General features: G+C 40.2%; 1 protein-coding gene across 1 annotated transcript in view; it reads right to left on the bottom strand.

The window, feature by feature from the left end:
• The window catches only part of GPR141 (G protein-coupled receptor 141), a 33,210-nt gene extending 23,522 nt beyond the window's left edge, over window positions 1–9,688 (bottom strand). The window contains exon 1 of the mRNA XM_039862768.1: window positions 9,547–9,688. The gene's annotated coding sequence lies outside the window, so the exon portion shown is untranslated. The remainder of the gene's footprint in view (window positions 1–9,546) is intronic.
• Between the last annotated feature and the right edge of the window lie 8,129 nt (window positions 9,689–17,817).

Raw genomic sequence — 17,817 nt, 5'->3', positions numbered from 1 at the left:
GAAATTTAAAATAATGATAAGGTCTTTTTTTTTTATCTATAAAACTAAGGAATTGTGACAGTCTTCAGGGCCGGCAAAGATGAGGTGACCTTGCTCATCGGAGTTCAAATTGGGACCACATTTCTAGAAATCGACTGGGCAACGTATGGCAAGTTCAATTGTAATCATGCTCTTTGAGGCAGTAATTTCTAAGAATTATTGAGAGCAATACCGGCAATGTGCACAACATGTACACACGAGATGCAAAAAGATGTGTTAAGGAAAAGTTAATTACGCTACACCTGTGTGATCTGCTATGCTACTAAAATGATGCTTAGGAAGAAATATGAAGTAAAATAGAATTACTGTGATAAATATAGAAGATGAGACTGTTTATATACTGTGATCTCTATAATATGAATATATGTATTTATTAAAAGTGACTATGTCAAATATCTAAGAGTAGTTGCTTGGGCAGTTAGATCATGAATATTCTTTCTTTCTATATACTTTTAACACATTTTCCAAATTTCCTGCAATAAGAAGAGTACTATTTTCCTAGTCACAAAATATTTTTAAACCATTAGTTTTTCTATTTCTCCACCATGCGAAAGGGCCCTATATTTCTTAATTGCCTGATGATAATGACTTCAGTGACAGAAACAAAACAATAGACTTGGCTATACTCAGAATAGGTGTTGTGGCTTATATGTCTATATATAGTTTTCCTCGGCTCAGTTAAAAATATAGTTAATGACACTTCCATCTCAAGGTCGTTTGGAAGGTAAAGGAGATGCTACATGTGATGGAATCTGTAAGCCTTTAAGTTCACGGTTCCTTTTTATGTGAAATGTCTGAAATCAAAGGCTTGGGGGAGAGAGCATATCTGAGCTCACACTGCAATCCATGAAGTGTGGTAAAGGTGGTGGCCTTCTCGCCTAATGAAGCCAACGGTGATGCGAGGAATGGACCCATCCAGGTGGGGTGAACACCCTCAGCTTGCCTCCCTGCTCCCTGTCACCATTTCCTGAAGCAATCCGCCTTTCCCCAGGACACATGCCTTTCCCGCAAGCACCGTGTTCCTCTCAGGACATTATTCCTTTTCTCAGGTCCTGCGAGGTCAGCTTTAGCTTTCACTCCTCCCTGCCAATGGCACCTCCCTTTGTCACCACCCGTCAGTGCTCCCATTAAACTGTGGAGGAAGGAATGAGTATTCTTCATACAAAAGTAAAGTCAGGGAGAACGACTCTGCCTAATTGGAACACAGACTGTTTGGAACTAGCTTTTTTTTTTTTGCCAAGTAATTTGTCAAGAGGCAGTTGGAAAGAAATGCTGACAGAACCGGAGACTAAATTCAGAGCTCAGTTCAATGACTGAATTAGTTTTTTACCTAGATTCAACCATTTTCCCTCATCATGCTTCAGTATGGCCACTTATAAAATGATACCCTTAAGTCTGCTGGGTCGGTTTAAATGAGCCAACTTCCAGGTCCAGCACGTCAGAGAGGTCATCTATTCCCTAAGAGGTCACACATGCACAATGTTCTTTGCAATTTAGAAAATTTCTTTCATATCCAGACACTTCCAGTATCATTGAATTCACACTCTTCTTCTACGAGTCCGTGATACTGTTAGACAAAAATAATTGCTGGAAAGTTCTTTATTATATTGTACAGAAGTCGGCCTCCCAGTGACAACCCCACCGCAGTGATGGTCCTGTTCTTGGGAGCTTAACGATGTAAATGTTCTTTTCTTCATCAGCTGAATATTTCTATCTGCTCGCTTTTCTCTCAACTCCTGTACCCTGCTATCTTTTCTTATTCAGGCAGGTTACTAAGTTTCCAGCAGAGGATAGGACCAGAGCTTTGGCGCTGGCATTCTGCCTTTAGCATTTACTGGCTGGGCCGTCGTGGGCAAGTTCCTCAAGCATATCTCCACTCTTCGTTTTCCTTGCCTGTAAACTGGATGACTATAATGTTCCATATTTCATAAAGTGGTGGTACTAAGTGTTCTGCTTGCATACAGGTGATCGACATGAAACACATCGTAGGACTTGTGTAGGGCTTGCCTTCATATATGTTCAGCATTGGCGAGGGCGATGAAGATGGTATGGTGTCCAGTACCTTCCTCATGCAGCCAGACTCTTTGGACACTCTCGTCTGCCCATGTCCTTAAAACCCTGATGCCAGAACTAAGGCATGAACAAGTTACAATCGGGAAACCTCAGAACGCAGTGGGGCGCTTGCCACTTGGTCTGGATATTAGCTATTTGGAACTGAGCAAGTCATTTGATGTCTCTAAGCTGTTTCCTCAGCTATAAAATGGGATGATAAGATTATCTGCTTTGCGAGGTTACGGAAATTTTAGTAACTGATACTACAGCATGGTAGTAAATAGTGCAGCTCGTGGTTCTCAGCGCTATATTCAGAAGCGCTTCGGGTCATCTGGGCAAGCAGCAAACATCCATATCGTCAGGACAGGCGGAGTCTGGGAGTTTGGAGGTGTGGCTGTCGCCTCCGGGGTATTGTCTTCCCCCCGGGCACAGAAGCTGGAGGTCCCCGCCACTGAGCAAGCTCACGCATATCTCTCCACATCTCAGGCCGGCTCTGCCACCCGACTCTGCTAACAGGAAGAAGGTACAGAAAAGAAGAAGAAGGGAGAGTTGGGGGAGCGTAGGAGAGGAAGAGGAAGAGGGAGAGGCGTGGGAGAGGCTGAGCAGCAGGGAACCCCCGGGTGTTGGTCGCTCAGGGAGAGGCATCGGAAGGAGGAGGAGATGGGTTCTAACCCGCGTTACGGGGTGCGGGCGGGGGCAGGCAGTCCCTCCCCACAATACGTAGCAAACCCATGTGGCTCAACTACAGGCGTCCCTGTGGTCTTTGGCTGAAAGTCACCAACAGACGGGATGGAGAGACAAGAATAGTTTCAGCTTTTCTTTGTGGGTTTTATAAAAACTAAAAAAATGTACAGTGGTGGTAGGAGGGAAGACGTGTAATAATTGTTGAAGAATACCATGTCCCGGGCATTTTTCATATGTTATTTCTTTTGATCGTCACGATTCTCATTTGAGTTAAACATTGTGATCTCCCTTTTGCTGATGCAATAAGCTGAGGCTTGTCGGAGTGGACCAAGGTCCGCACATGGCAGATATGTCTGTCTCTTAAAAGTATACAGCAGATGAGAGTATCACCATTTTTTTTTTTAATAGACAAAGCCTAGCTAATAAGGAATAAAACCTACATGTCACCTGGCAATAGCCTCTCTTCTGTGTCTTGCACGGTTCTGGACACCGGGGCCAGAATGCATACATTGTCTCTCCGAATATCTTAGAAATTTCTCTATTCTTCCTCTCACTTAGACTTAAGCTCTCACAGCAGCTGTTAGTTATGTCCTTGCTATTAGCACTTAAAATATCGGTTAGGGATATAGGAAGAGAAAAACCAGCCACCTAAGCACAAGCCTTCAGAACCACCCAGGGAGACTGGTCCAACCGTTAGTGCCCAGAGCCACATTTCATACCACTGGACCAGAATCTATGGAGGACCTTGAAACTGGTGCTCTCAACAAGACCCACATGGAGAACCACTGCCTCAGTGAGGCTGAGTGTCAGACTTCTCCCCGTTCATCCAAACTTTGTCCACACATCAAGTCCCAGTTAAGAGTCTCAACCTTTTGACCTCTCCATCTTTGCCGACCCTTTTCCTCACTAAACTACCCAATGAAGAACATTGGACATTGAACTTTCACGTTCTCCAATTAAATATTTTAGAAAAAGTTAAAAGTGAAATAAAGATTATTATACCTACTTCCTCCTTATAAGTCATAAAGTGTTTGACAAAAATAGATTCTCACAATGACTTTTGATTTTTCAGTTTTATTTACATGAATAAATTGTGTCTTCCCAACTATATTTTTGTCTCGGGAAAGAGTGGAACAGGTATAATAATCTCTATTTTACTATTGACAACTAAGAGAACTGAAAACATTTATGTCAAACTTGCTTCATGGGAAGAGATCAAAAACAGGTAAATTCAGCAATTCTGCTCTTAGTAGAGACGTGTAGGATAAATTAGGTACAAATGATATATGGAGTGAGCGAGCAAGCGAGAGAATCAATAAATATGACGAAGTGGTTTTTTTTAACTTCTGCATACCATATCCAGACCCCAACAAATCTTCTCAAGGTTGGACCTTTGGATAGAATTAAGTCTGTGCTAGATATGGTCGCCGCTTTGCAAAGAAATTACAACCTAGGGGAAAGGTAAGACCGCACTAAAATAATCTTAGGCAGTGACTGATGTGTTACGTGAGTGCCATTGTACCAGGTGTGAAATAACAAGTTATATATATGTACATATGTATTTATAAGATATATATGTATATATATCTGCCCCCAGTCCCTCCTAAAATCCTTATAATTTCCTAAGTGATAAGAATTTTAGGAGCATCTCTTTGTCTACTATTTCATCATTGACCCATCCCTGATACAGGGCACCTAACTTCCTAAGAGACATGGACACTAGGAGCATCTTTGTCCTAATGAGGGACTCTGGGTGAGCTCCTGGGTGGCTCCTGGTCAGAGGCTGTTAGCAGCTTGGCATTTTCAGCCCACCCCCATCCTCCGAATGGGAATGGATCATGCTTATGTGATGAAGCCTCCATAAAGTCCCAAGGGCAGGGATTTCAGAGCACTTCCAGGCTGGCAAACATATCCACACTGGAAGGGCGACGCTCCTAAACCGCATAGAAGCGGTTTAGCTTTCCTGCACCGGAGACCCTTCCGGACCGTGCCCTAGTATCTCTTGATCTAACTGGTCATCGGTATTATCTGTCAAATCTTTTAATCAGTTGGTAAATGAAAGTGTTTCCCTGAGTTCTGTGAGCCACTCTAGCAAATTAATCAAACCTGAGGAGAGGGTCACTTTGTACAGAATGGGTAAAATGGCACAGAAGTTGTGGGTAACCCGAGGACCTACTACTTGCTATTTGGCATCTGAAATATGGGGAGGGGGTCAGTCTTGTAGGACTGAGCCCTTATGCTGTGGGATCTGACACTATCTCCAGGTAGATGGCATCAGAGTTGAGTTAAATTGTCGGACACCCAGCTGATGTGGAGAATTGCTTGGTGTGGGGGGAAGAAACCACCACACATTTGGTGACCAGAAGTGTCAGAAGTCACGTGTCCTGTGTGAGTAGTAAACGAGACAAGAGGGGAAGACTGGGTTGTTTTTCTAATGCACCAGGTAACAGGTCCAGAACAATTCCATCTGCTGGTACCAAGGAAGACCGTAAGATGTGGTCTCTGTGCTGGGTCTGACGACTGGGAATCCCACAGAGGAAAACGAGGCACTGGCGTTTTGGGCATGGACCCCAATATTCCAAAGAAGGTAATGTGCGATGCGCCAAATGAGCTGCCCTAATAACTTATGCAGGGGAAACAGGTCGGTGAATGGTGGGAGAAAATTCATGAAAGGCATATAGCCAGGTATTCTCAGATGAGACCCCAGTATTTCCAACCCATAGAGAGCTGGACACCAAAATAGACAGTGAGTTTATTTATTTTTTTATGTGACTCTACGTATAGATGCGAGAACTTATCTTTACGCAAAAGAACATTTACTATGGTTCTATTTATAGGAGGGACCTAGAATAGTCAAATTCAAAGAGACAGCAGAATGGTGCTCTCCGTGGGCGGTGGCAGGGAAATGGGGAAGTGTCGTGTGATGGCTACGGAGTTTCAGTTTGGGATGACGAAAAAGTTCTAGAGGTCGACGGTGGTGACGGTTGCACAAAGGTGTGAGTGCACTTCATGCCGCTGGACCGTACACTTAAAAATGGTCCAAACGGCCAATTTTATGTTCTGTATACTTTACCAAAATTAAAAATTAAAAAAAAAAAATGGAAAAGGTCTGTCTTTAGGGCAGACCTTCTCTTTAGTCAAGAAAGGAGAATTTTGGTGAGGCTTTTGGTGGCATGAATGGGAGGTAGGTGCCACTGTGAGTGTTGAAGATGCTCGACCAACCACATTTCTCATCCGTGGGTCTTGCTCTCAGAGATGATTAGGAGATGACTTAGTTTTGGCATCCTCTACCTGGGGATGGGAACCCCCAGGACGATGCCCCACACAGATGGACTTTCGCTTTGCGTTTTGCCCTCCATAACACTAATTTGTTAAGTTGTCATAAAGCCTTCAGTATACAGTTCACGGGCCAGCAAACTCCAGCCCACAAGCCGATGCTTGTTTTGTAAGTGAGGTTTTATCTGATCACAGCTACCCCTGTTTATTTATTTATTGTCAGTGGCTGCTTCCACCTCGCCACTGTAGAGCTGAGTAGCTGTGCAGAGATTGTACAGCCCACAAAACCTGTGATATTTATTATCTGGTCCAAGAGTCTGTCCAAAATAATTTGTCACAAATTCAAGCCAGCTGTGTTTGAGAGGGAGTCAAAGGGGTCTTGTCTACCTTTTGGAGTCAAGCCAAGCATAGAGGTACAGAGGCGGTCTGCAGATAGACCTCAGGGTGACAGTCAAAGTCGGGGGCACCACTCTCTTGGATGTGTAGGACACGTGAACCCTGTCCAGGGAGTCTCAGAAATCCCTCGGGAGGGGACCACACTTCCTGCCATCACTTAAGCAAGACCTTGGACCATGAACATAACTGGCTTGTATATTCAGGGTTTTATTTATGAAGGCTTCGATCTTTGGACTATATCTAGGACTCATCTCAATCCCTAAGGTGACCAAGGAATGTGATCTCATGATGACCTGTAACCAGTTGGACCATCGGTGCTATTTAGTGCACAGTGATAGGGCCCAGGCACGTTCTATAGTTACATCCCTAAGTGAATAGTATGTTGCTATTTCTGAGGTGGAGAGGGAGTGATGGGGGTGGGGAGAAGGGGGATGTACTCTTTTGAATAAGAATGTTTCAGGCATAACACCAGATACATAGAGAGCTGTGCACATGACTTCTCACTTAAATATCTTAAATTTTTTAAATCCTAAGACTTAAATTTCCCCAGAGAAGTGAATGAACCATAAATCAGCCATTGTAGACAGAGTTTCTCTTTCAGAAAATGAAATTACTTCTAGAGAGGGAAGAGAGGTACCTTTGGATCACAAGTTCATTCCTACCCCATGCAGCTGTGAGGAATCCCAGCGGATGGTGCTCAGATCTTGGCAACATCAACTGGCTGGGCAATGGACGTCACACCGAACCTCTTTATCAGGGAGCAGAATGGTAGCCCAAATTCTAGTAGATCTGACTTTTGGATTGTCCAGGAAAACCTGCCATTTCTGCGTAATGCTCCAGCTGTACAACTTCCTACCTGGGCTCAGAGCAGGAAGCACCCACCTGCTCAGAGTGCTGCTGTTCCTTAAGGAAACCTCACTCTCCAGCCGCCCCATCCCGGAAACTAGGTTACTGGGCATTCTGTAAGAAGTGTTCCTCTCTCTCATGTAGATTAAATTCAACAAATTTCACTCTTTTTTGAAAAAATGACTTAATCCCCAGGAACTGTAATCTTTAGTTGACGAAGTATTTTGAAATCAGTTATGTCCAAAGTTGAAAAGGGAAGTGATCTTTGGGCTTAGCAACTACTGTTTGTAGAATATTTTGGCTTCTAAACCCTTAGTACCTAACACACATAATCTCAGTGATGGTGTCTCTTCAGCTTTTCATTCATTCATTCATTCGTTCATTCATTCCAAAGATATTGAATACTTAATATGTGACAAATACCGTTCCAGAATACGAAGATGAAAAAGGCATAGTTCTTACCCTTAAGGAGATTGTATTTTTGGGAAAGAGACTTCCTAAATTAAGTTTATGATTGTCATGAATAATACCTTTGTCATCAAAAAGAAGATGAGACAATAAGAATATTTGATGACTATTTTGACATACTAGAACAGAAGACACTTTGCAAAGTAATATTTCAGAAACGTTTGACAAATACAGGAAGGATATCATGGATTTGCACATATTCTAATTGTCTTTATTTTTGACATAATTTTAGACATAATATGCTACCATCTTTTAGAGTGCTAGCACAGTGTCTTACACATAGTAGACACCCAATAAGCATTTTACAGGTTCATCGAATTTTAGATTTGGAAAGAATTTTTACCTTATTGGGTTTGGACCACTTTGAAAATCTGATGAAATCAGCGGACCTTTTTTTTCCCATCAGAAAAGCACATATTTACATAGACAGATTTTTTGTACAATTTTAGAGGATTGATAGATCACCCCAAGTATCATCCATGAAATCTTTCAAGGTCACATGATCTAGTCCACATCTTCCATTTTATAATTGTTGAAAATCATTGGCTAGAATGGGGTTTGGGAAATTATGGCCCTGAGGCCAAACCTGGATCCTGTCTCATTTTCACAGCACAGCCTCTGAGCTAAGGAGGACTTTTGCCTTTTGAAATGGTTACATTTCAAATGGTTATATCTCTTCATATTATCTTCAATTTTGGCTCTTGGCCTGTAAAAGCTAAACTATCTGCTAATGTAGTCCTTTATAGAAATAATGTACCAACCTCTGGCCTAGAATAATTAGAAATACTGTCCTAATCACTCAGCCAATTACTAGGAAGCAGGACTGGAATTCATATCACCTCATTCCTCATCCATTGGTCTTCTTATTACTCCTAATTGATCAATTAAAATACTCATTGACTGATTGATTTAAACCCAGTAAAAAAATAGAACAGCAAGTTTTAAATCTGGAGTACTTAATAAATAATTTCTTGGATAAGTAAGGGTGCAGTTGGGTAGGAAGTTGAAATCCAGAGAACTAAGTGACCTTTCCAAAATCATATTACAAACTTTTCAAAGAAGCAAGACTAAGCTCTCATCTCATGCCGTGCGTGATTGACTTTTTTCAATCTTTTATTACATTCCATTCCGCCTATTTGAAATGTGATAGTTCCCGTAAGAAGGAAATAATGGTATAGAAGAAACTTAACGTAAAATTTTTTGAACAGATGTTGTCCTTACTTTTTAGTTATGTGACTTTTAAAGTTATTTTTAGATCCCTCCTATTAAAACAGAATGAAAAGAAGTGCTATAACCATTATTAAATGTATTATTTTGAATATACTTCTTTTAGAGATATCAAAGTGCCTGACTGCTGTTGATTAGAGCTGGTTTCAAACTATATATGACAATATTACAGTAATACAGCTTAAAGATTTCCATAATGGAAATAAAAAAATAAAACCTCTTAAAAGATAAGCATTTGAACAATATGTAAATGCAACATCTAGTGACCTCTATAATGTTTGCAGCCAGAGTCCTTTTTTTTTTTTTTTTTTGACAGTTTCTGAAACCATTCTGCCCATATTTAACCACTAACGAAAACTGGGTGTCACCTTCACAGTAGTGCGTACTACACAGGAAGGAGCGAACGATGCTTTCTGTAAAGGAGAGTAAATAAGCCTGTTGTTTTAGAGCAAGACTGAAGATTCTGAGTTAGAACTCTGTTGGCCAGTTGGACATGTTCTCTCTATGCATAACTTTCAATCACGTGATCCCCCCTCACCCCAAGTCTTATGCACTTACCTGAAAAAGCCAGATTTCTCAGCGGGAGGCACAGAGATGGGCCACCTGTCCGACTTCCAAATAGGATTCTCCTCTAGTAGCAAGGCTGCCCGGGCGCTGCCAGAGTCTGCATGCACCCACGGGGGCCGGGCCAATGCACCAAGTGAAGGAAGCGAGTGTTCTAAGTTCCGTAGCGTGTGAGCATCAGCGGCAACCACAAACCTCAAAGCCATTTCAAACTCAGGCCCTGAAAAACCAAACCCTTAAAGATGAACACTCCAAATTGCAAAATTACAGGAAGGCCAACTGTCAAGAAATATTAATAAAATGTTATGAGAGTCCAGCTTTTAAAATTTCATTCAAACTGAATTTTGGCAGAGGATGGAGAAAAAAGACAATGATATCATTAAAGACAAAAGGGGAGATAAACTATGTTTTGTATTTAGGGTAAAAAAAAATATATATATATATACACACACACACACACACATATATGCATATATATGTATATATATAATATTTCCTTTCAAAAAATTCACAGAGTTTTTCTATACCCCCATTGGGGACTTAGGACTCCTATTCTGTCATCGATACATGATATTGACCACAATATAACATGATGATCAGCTTAGCTGATTAGAGTTAAGAGAGAGGATATTTAAACCGAGTCTATTAGGGTGTCAGAGGAGGGGCGTGCATTCGTCCACAGCCTCACTTTTTAGACCCTTAACGCTTTCTCCAAAAGAAGGTGTACAGACAGTCATAGAGATAAGCTGCAAGTATCTAAAGAAAAGTAAGTTCCTCAAACTGCTCTAATTTGCCTGCTATTTTATGCAACACTGTAAATTAACATTTTTTAAATCTTATAATTATCTTCTAAAGTGTGTAACAATGTTGTATAGGGACCAGTGAGTTTACAATGACAGTTTATTAAATATTGACATGGTAGCAGGTATAAGTCAAGGATGCCTCTGTCACTACTTCTGTTAACATTATATTCTAGTGTAGGATTTATCCTAGCTCAGTGCAATGACAAGTAATGACACTTTTTTTTTGATTGAGGCAAGACAATCAAAAAAAAGTGTCATTACTAGAAGGAAGAAATAAAACTGTCTTTCTTGCAAGCAATGTGATTTTATACATAAAAATTCCAGAGGTCTCAGACACACTAATGGACTAAATATGTTAATTTAGCAAAGCCATTAGTTACATGTTAATTTGCAAAAGTCAATTACATGTCATACTTGCAACACAGTTTTTCAAATAATACCATTTAAATTAGAATCAAAGAGCTTTAAAGTAAATCTAGCAGAAGATGAGCAAGTCTTCTATGTAGGACAATATAAAATACTGAGAGAAATTAAAGAAGGCCCCAATAAATGGGAAACTGCATTGCTTTCAGATAAAAAATAGTCAATATTGTGAAACTATCACTTCTCCTCTAAAAATACCTATACTCAACACATTTCCAATCCGAATCTGAACAAGTGTTTTTTGTGGAAATTGACAAGCTGATTCGAATATTTACATGGTAATGCAAGGGTCTAAAATGTCAAAGACAATAAAAAAGAAATATATTTGAAAGATATAAATTATCAGATATAAAGATTTATTTTGAATCTAAAATAATTCAAACAATATGATATGGGCACAATAATATACAAATAATACAGTATAGAGCCCACAATCTAATCCACACATACATGGACATTTAACTTACTTACAAAAGGTGGCAGTAGAGAATAATGGGAAATAATGATTTTTTTTTTCAATAAGTAGACTGTGATAATTGGACAAAGGAAGAAGAAAGGAATCTTGACTCCTTTTCTCATATTATGCATAAAAATAAGTTCCAGATAGTGGGTGAGAAGTAAGATAATAAGATTTCTAGAAGATAACAAAGATGCATCTTTTTACGACCTTGGGGTATAAAAAGATTTTTTAAGGATGCAAAAACCGCTAAGCATTAAAATAGATACTGATAAGTTGAGCTACATTAAAATTAGATTTTGCGCCCCCGAAAGATATTATCTAAAGAGTAAAAAGGCAAACCATGGGGTGGAAGCAGATTTCTTTAGTCATATAACTGACAAAGGACTCATATCAAATTATATCAATAAGAAAAAGAGCGAATATAATAAAGTTAATATACACAAAATACTAACTGAATAGGCAATTTTGAAAAGATTCCCCAATAAACACATGAAACGTTCACCCTTATTAGCAATCTGGGAACTGCGAATAAAAACTGCAATGGAATACCACTCACTGCACACCAGATCGCTGGAATTTGAGACTTGTAATAGCAAGTGTTACAGAGGATGCGGGGTAAATAGGATTTTCATACGCTGCTGGAGGGAACGGAAAAATGGCAGAACTGCAGCGTGACCTCGGAAGCTGAACATACACTTATCTCGGGAAGCAGCAATCACATTCCTAGATACATGCCCGGCAGGAACGGCATGGGTACGTGTACTCGAAAAGTTCCAGAATGCTCGTAACAGCGGTCTGTATAACAGCCCAAGGATGGCAACATCCCAGATGTCAATCAACAGGAAAATGTATTACCCAAAGAAAGGTGGGACGTTTAGAAGTGCTCTTACCATGCAAATGAATAAAGCAACGCTATATGCGAAAACATGGATGAATTTTGCAAACACGGTATTAATAAAGAGAAGGGAGATAGCGAAGAAGCCGCTGTGCAATTACATGTACACAAAGTTTAGATATTGGCAAAACTGACATGTGATGTTCTAAGTCAGGTAGTCGTTACCACTGGGGACAAGTGAGAAGTGACTGAAAGAAAGGAGACGTCTGTGCCCTGTCTTCCCGGGCTAGTCATTCACTCAGATGTGCTTACTCTGTTGCAGTTTATTTGGTGGTACCTTATAATCTGTGCACTTTCATGTCAATACATTACACCGAAACAATAAATGCTTGTTTTTTTTTAAATGACCCACACTGGAAATGCATTAATTGTTTTCACAGTTCTAATATTTCAGAATAAGTGTTCAGCCAACAGTCTCTTTTCCCGCTTGAGGCTTTAGATGGAATGTTCTTTTCCAGATTACTTGTGTGCTACTGCTCATCTTCCTGTTAGATGCTGACACATCCTCTTCCTCACTTTGAAATGCATTTGACCGGTGCTTCATCCCCACTGAAGTAAGTTCCAGAACAATTAGCTCCAAAGCCATATTTAGAGCTCATTTGGAACAAATTTGCATATGGCATTTGTGAGCTTCCAGCTCTTACCTGTTAAATCAATATGCAAGTAAACTCTGTTTGAACTCTGCTGCACATCTTCAAAATCACCATAACCACGTAAAAGGAATGGTTTTCAATATTGGGATTTCATATAAAAATGAGGCTGGTGATGCTAACATGTCAAAAATTTAAAGCACAGGGGAGAGATCCATCAGTGCAGAATCTCAGTGTTTGAAGATACGCAGATACTGGAAACGCCTCTCTAAGTAATCATCCAGTCTCTACTTGCTCATCTTCCGACAGCTGTGACATCTAATGTTGTTCATTACCCACAAGCTGAAACATCTCCCTGTCATCTACCCACACCTTCAGTTCTCCCCTTACAGCCACAGAGAAAAAGCTTAATCCCTTTTCGACACATCAGCCCTGCGAGGACTGGACGACGTGTGCCTGCCAGGTCTGTCTTTCCTCCTCCATGCCTGCAGCCGTGGTCTGTTGAGACAGCACTCAAGCCGTGCGGCTTTGAGTTCCTCCACCCTCCTGGCCACTCTGCTTTCAGTACCCTCCAGTTTACTCGACTTCCTCTTTTGTAAGGGTTTATCCAGACGGGCACCAAATGCCTTCGGTGTGCTCTGACTTGGGAAGCACTGTCTCCTTGTTACGTGGTGCTGTCTTTAGAAGCTGCCCATACATCTTCCATCACCCCGTGCTTTGGGACCCAAGAGAAGACCTTTGCATTGATCTTTACTAAACTTTATTTTGCTCCAGGCTTTTTCAGAACTTTTTGGATCCTAATTCTGACCACTACATCCTCATTCAAGATGTCTAGCAGAATAGAGTGAAGTTCAGGGCCTCTATTGCCACCCGAAAATTTCCAGTTGGCCACCAGTCCATTCATAAGTGTCATTCAGCTAGAGTCATTCTCTAGACATCATACGGCCTGTGCTTCCAGAATGTCAGGACAGCCGGTGGCGACCTTGCCAAATGCCTGGGTGAAAACCACATAACCTGTGTCTCATGAATATTGCTCAGCTTCGTTCTGGTAACCTACCTGAGCCATCTCTATCATGACTTAGCCCTCCAGCCACAGTGACTCTGCACTCACCACAGAACATAAAGATCTGGAAGTTCACCTACATTCAAGTTCCTCCCTTTCGGCTAATAAATTAGGTGTCTTTAGAAGTCCATAGAGACTCTGTTAGCCTCATTTTGCTAATTAAGACAATGGGGTACTTGCTGGCGCCTCAATGGTAGAATTTTTTGTTTTAATTTGTTTGTGTTCCGATCTGTGGGACCTTTGTCTGAAATAGCACTTTCCCTTTTAGTTATCCTGTGAATTTCAAACTCCACGTACAGACTGTTCTGAAACAGAGACCATCAGACTTCCCCACCAGTGCAGAGGCCCAAGATTGTTACCTTTTAATGCATTCAGACACTCTATTTAGTTAGATGTATAAAGAAAACATCTTTGTCACCTGTAAGGAAATATCTCAAGGCATGGCGATGAAGATGATGATGACAATGATGATGAGGACAATGGGGATGTCCTGATACACAACCTGAGGCTTCCGCCCTGAAGTCTACACCCGTGACACTGCTGTTGTTAGGATAGCCGATGTCACTCATCTGGCTTTTCAGAGTGTGAGGAGTTCTATGTACATGCATATCCGGATATTATAAAGTATTTTAGGGCAGTGACCACTGAATTTTATGGGGGAACATAAATATACCCCAAATCTATGCTTTCTCTCAACAGAGGACTAGATTCGAGGCCTATGTAATTCTCAGGAGACAAGTGTCGTGGTGCCATTTTTAAAGCAGACCTTGTTTTTTATAGCGCAGGCAGTAGGCTCTGCGCTATAGGATGCCACACACCTACAAATAGAGATGACATCTAGGAGTATTTTGACTTGGGCAGGAAGTTTTAGAACATGAGAAAAGAATTCCAGTTTCCAGTGTATTTATTGACCAATGAGTTTGAAACACACGTCCACACACCCCAGGTAGATCTACTAACTGAATCACAAGACCGAAACATTTATGGCAGGCTAAGCGTCAGACATCCCAACCCTGTTTACAGAAATAGTCTTGGGCGTTTTCTCTTGACCTTAACCTTAACTTCTTGCCTCACTTTCCACTTCTGTATCCACACAGCTCTTGACTGTTTGGCTTTGTCGGTCTTTAGTGGCCCTGTGCTTTCTCCTTATAGCTGAAGGTCGATTTGGCTTCTTGAGTTTTGCAGGCTGCCTCCTCACCTGATCAAACCCACACCGGGAACTCATCATTAGTGATGGTTTCCTTGGTGACCTAACACTCCCTCCTCAAAGGAGAAGTTCAGAGAGTTTCCCCTGGGAACGGTCAGTTCTTGCCAGAGAAATTTAAGTGACAGTTACAGTGTGCCTTTAGTAGCCCCCAAAGTTTCATTCTCATTAAAAAAAAAAATCATCCCATGGTTTCCTGTTTACTTAACTCCTTTATAGCAATCTTCTATTTGGTTTCTGCATCTTTAGAGTGCATCGTTTTGGAAGATAAGTTTATTAGGTTTTTCCATGAATGATTATCATATTTAACAGCACAGCCCCGTAAGCCATACAGTGAGTCCACTTTCGCTAGGGAAGTCATGATCTGTTTGGGCATCCTCGCTCATGGGCCTCATGGCACCAGCCGACGCTCCGCTAGGCACTGTCTCTGCCTCTGAGTTCCTTCACCTCGGTGCTCAAGTCTTCCTGTTTATGCACTACTCTCTTTTGCTTCCATTCCCAGCGTATACACCAAAACCGTAACTTATATACCACAATATACTCATTCCTTTAATTCAATATTCCATGCACACTGAACAGAAGATGAGGTCCATGAAATTAGGGACTATGATTTATCTACAACTGACTGACTGACACTTAGGCATAGCACAAAACACATCGTGTATACTCAATAAATGTTTGCTTCATGGATGAGTAGATGGATGGATGGATGGATGGATGAATAGATGCTTAGTATGTATGTTCCAGGCAAAGAACTTTGTATAAAATAAATAAGTTTTAGGGATATAATATATAGCATGGTGTAAATAGTTAATACTTTATGCATATTTGAAAGTTGCTAGGAGAGTAATTCTTAAAAGATTTCATCACAAGAAAAAAGACTCATTATTATGTGTGGTGATATATGTTAACTAGACTAACTGTGGTGATCATTTCACAGTACATGCAAATATCGAATAATGTTGCGTCAATTATATTGCAATTGAAATATGTAAGAATTTCACAATAATTCTAGAGGGTAGGAATGATTAGCCTCATTTTATAGGTGGGAAAGAAAACTCAGAAATATTATGGTAACTTGGCTAAAACTATTGTTAACAAACACTGTAATTTCTTGGTACTATGTTAGTTATATAAATGATTAATAATGATGAATAATCCTATTAGCTAGCATCATTTGAATACGTATGCCTTCAATAAGTATTTGCTTCTTGTTCTCTTACACAGTCCTCAGGCAACCCTGTAAGATTGTGCTATTATTATGTCCATTATATGTATTATTTAGTGTCATACCCAAAAATGTCCTATATAGCATGACAATGTAAATGAGAGTTGTGAAATGCTGTCTTTTTACTTATTTACACTTCTGTCTCCATGGCTAACCTAATAATTGACCAGACTAAAACAGAACAATGCAGCTTTTGTTTTCCTGAAAACAGTATCACCCAAAGCAAATAAAATCAATAGATACGATGGTTGCCCCTCCAGTTCCTCGTTGCTAGAAAGATAATCATTTGGATCATTAAATTATCATCATTAAATTAATTTGAATATATCTCTCATTAGTGATAGGGGTCAGGATAGGGCCATAGGGTTTGAACATGCTATGATAGTATTAAAAATATATATTTGTTTTCTTCTACACGTCATCTCAGACGATTAAATAGCTAGTTAAAGGGGGTGTTTTTATAATAAGAGGACTCAACTAAGAATCGATTTCATCTAACGTCATCCTTCCTAATTTTATTTTATTTTTTAATTTTTTAATGAGGCATAATTGACATATAACACTATATTCATTTCAAGTGTACAACATAATGATTCCATATTTATATATATCGGAAAATGATCACCACATTAAGTCTAGTTAACATCCATCCTTATACATAATTACAAAATTTTTTTTCTTGTGAGAGGACTTTTAACATTTACTCTTTTAGCAATTTTCAAATGTGCCATACAGTATTGTTTACTATAGTCACCCACGAATCTTACGTTGGCTTTTCTAATAAAGTCTGAAAGCTCTTATAGGGTTTGTTCACTTTTTAAAAAGCTTCGTGCTGTCTTCCCTTCCGCTTGAGTAATTTCTAAATCACTATTCTCCAGGTTACTTATTCTCTCTTGTACCCGATCTGCTCTATTGCTAATGTTTTCTAATGCATTCTTCCTCTCATTCATTGAGTTCTTCAACTCTAAAAATTCTGTTCAGCTATTTTTTTTATAATTTCAATCTCTCTGATAAAGTACTCCTTTTGTTCATTAATTTTTATTCTTGAGTTTATCAAATCGCCATTTTGGGTTTTATTGTATCTCATATAAATTCCCTCATAACAGCTCTTTTGAATTTTTTTTATCGGTTACATCTCAAGATTCCCTGTCTTTGAGTTTAGTTGCTGGAGAGTTGTCATTCTCTTTTTTGTGACACTGTATTACTGTGATTTTTCATAGCAGCCAGATGGCAGCCAGTTTGCTGTAACATTTGAAGTAGCCAACACCTTATTTACCAAAGGCTTTGTTTACTTTGATTCTGACAGTTCAAAAGGCTGGTGATTAGAAACCTTCCTTTTGTGTCCAGAAGGTGGTGCTATAACACAGATTTTTTTGTTTCTCTTACCAAGCTGAGCCAATGCTATCCATCTTTCTCTTTCAACATCTTCTGCCAGAGAGGCAGCCACTGGCTCTGCTGCCGCCACCACAATCTCAGTATGCCGCAGTGTTGACTGTGGGGAGCAGGGCCAGCTCAGCCCGTTCCTCCCTCTCCTGTGCCTCCAAACTCACTTCTGTCCCATTCTGATGGCTTGCTGTATTCTCCCATCAGGCGGGCTTC

Source organism: Pteropus medius, unplaced genomic scaffold, assembly GCF_902729225.1.
Source record: "Pteropus medius unplaced genomic scaffold, Ma_sr-lr_union100, whole genome shotgun sequence".
Taxonomy (NCBI): Eukaryota; Metazoa; Chordata; class Mammalia; order Chiroptera; family Pteropodidae; genus Pteropus; species Pteropus medius.
This window is presented reverse-complemented; position numbering and strand designations above follow the sequence as displayed.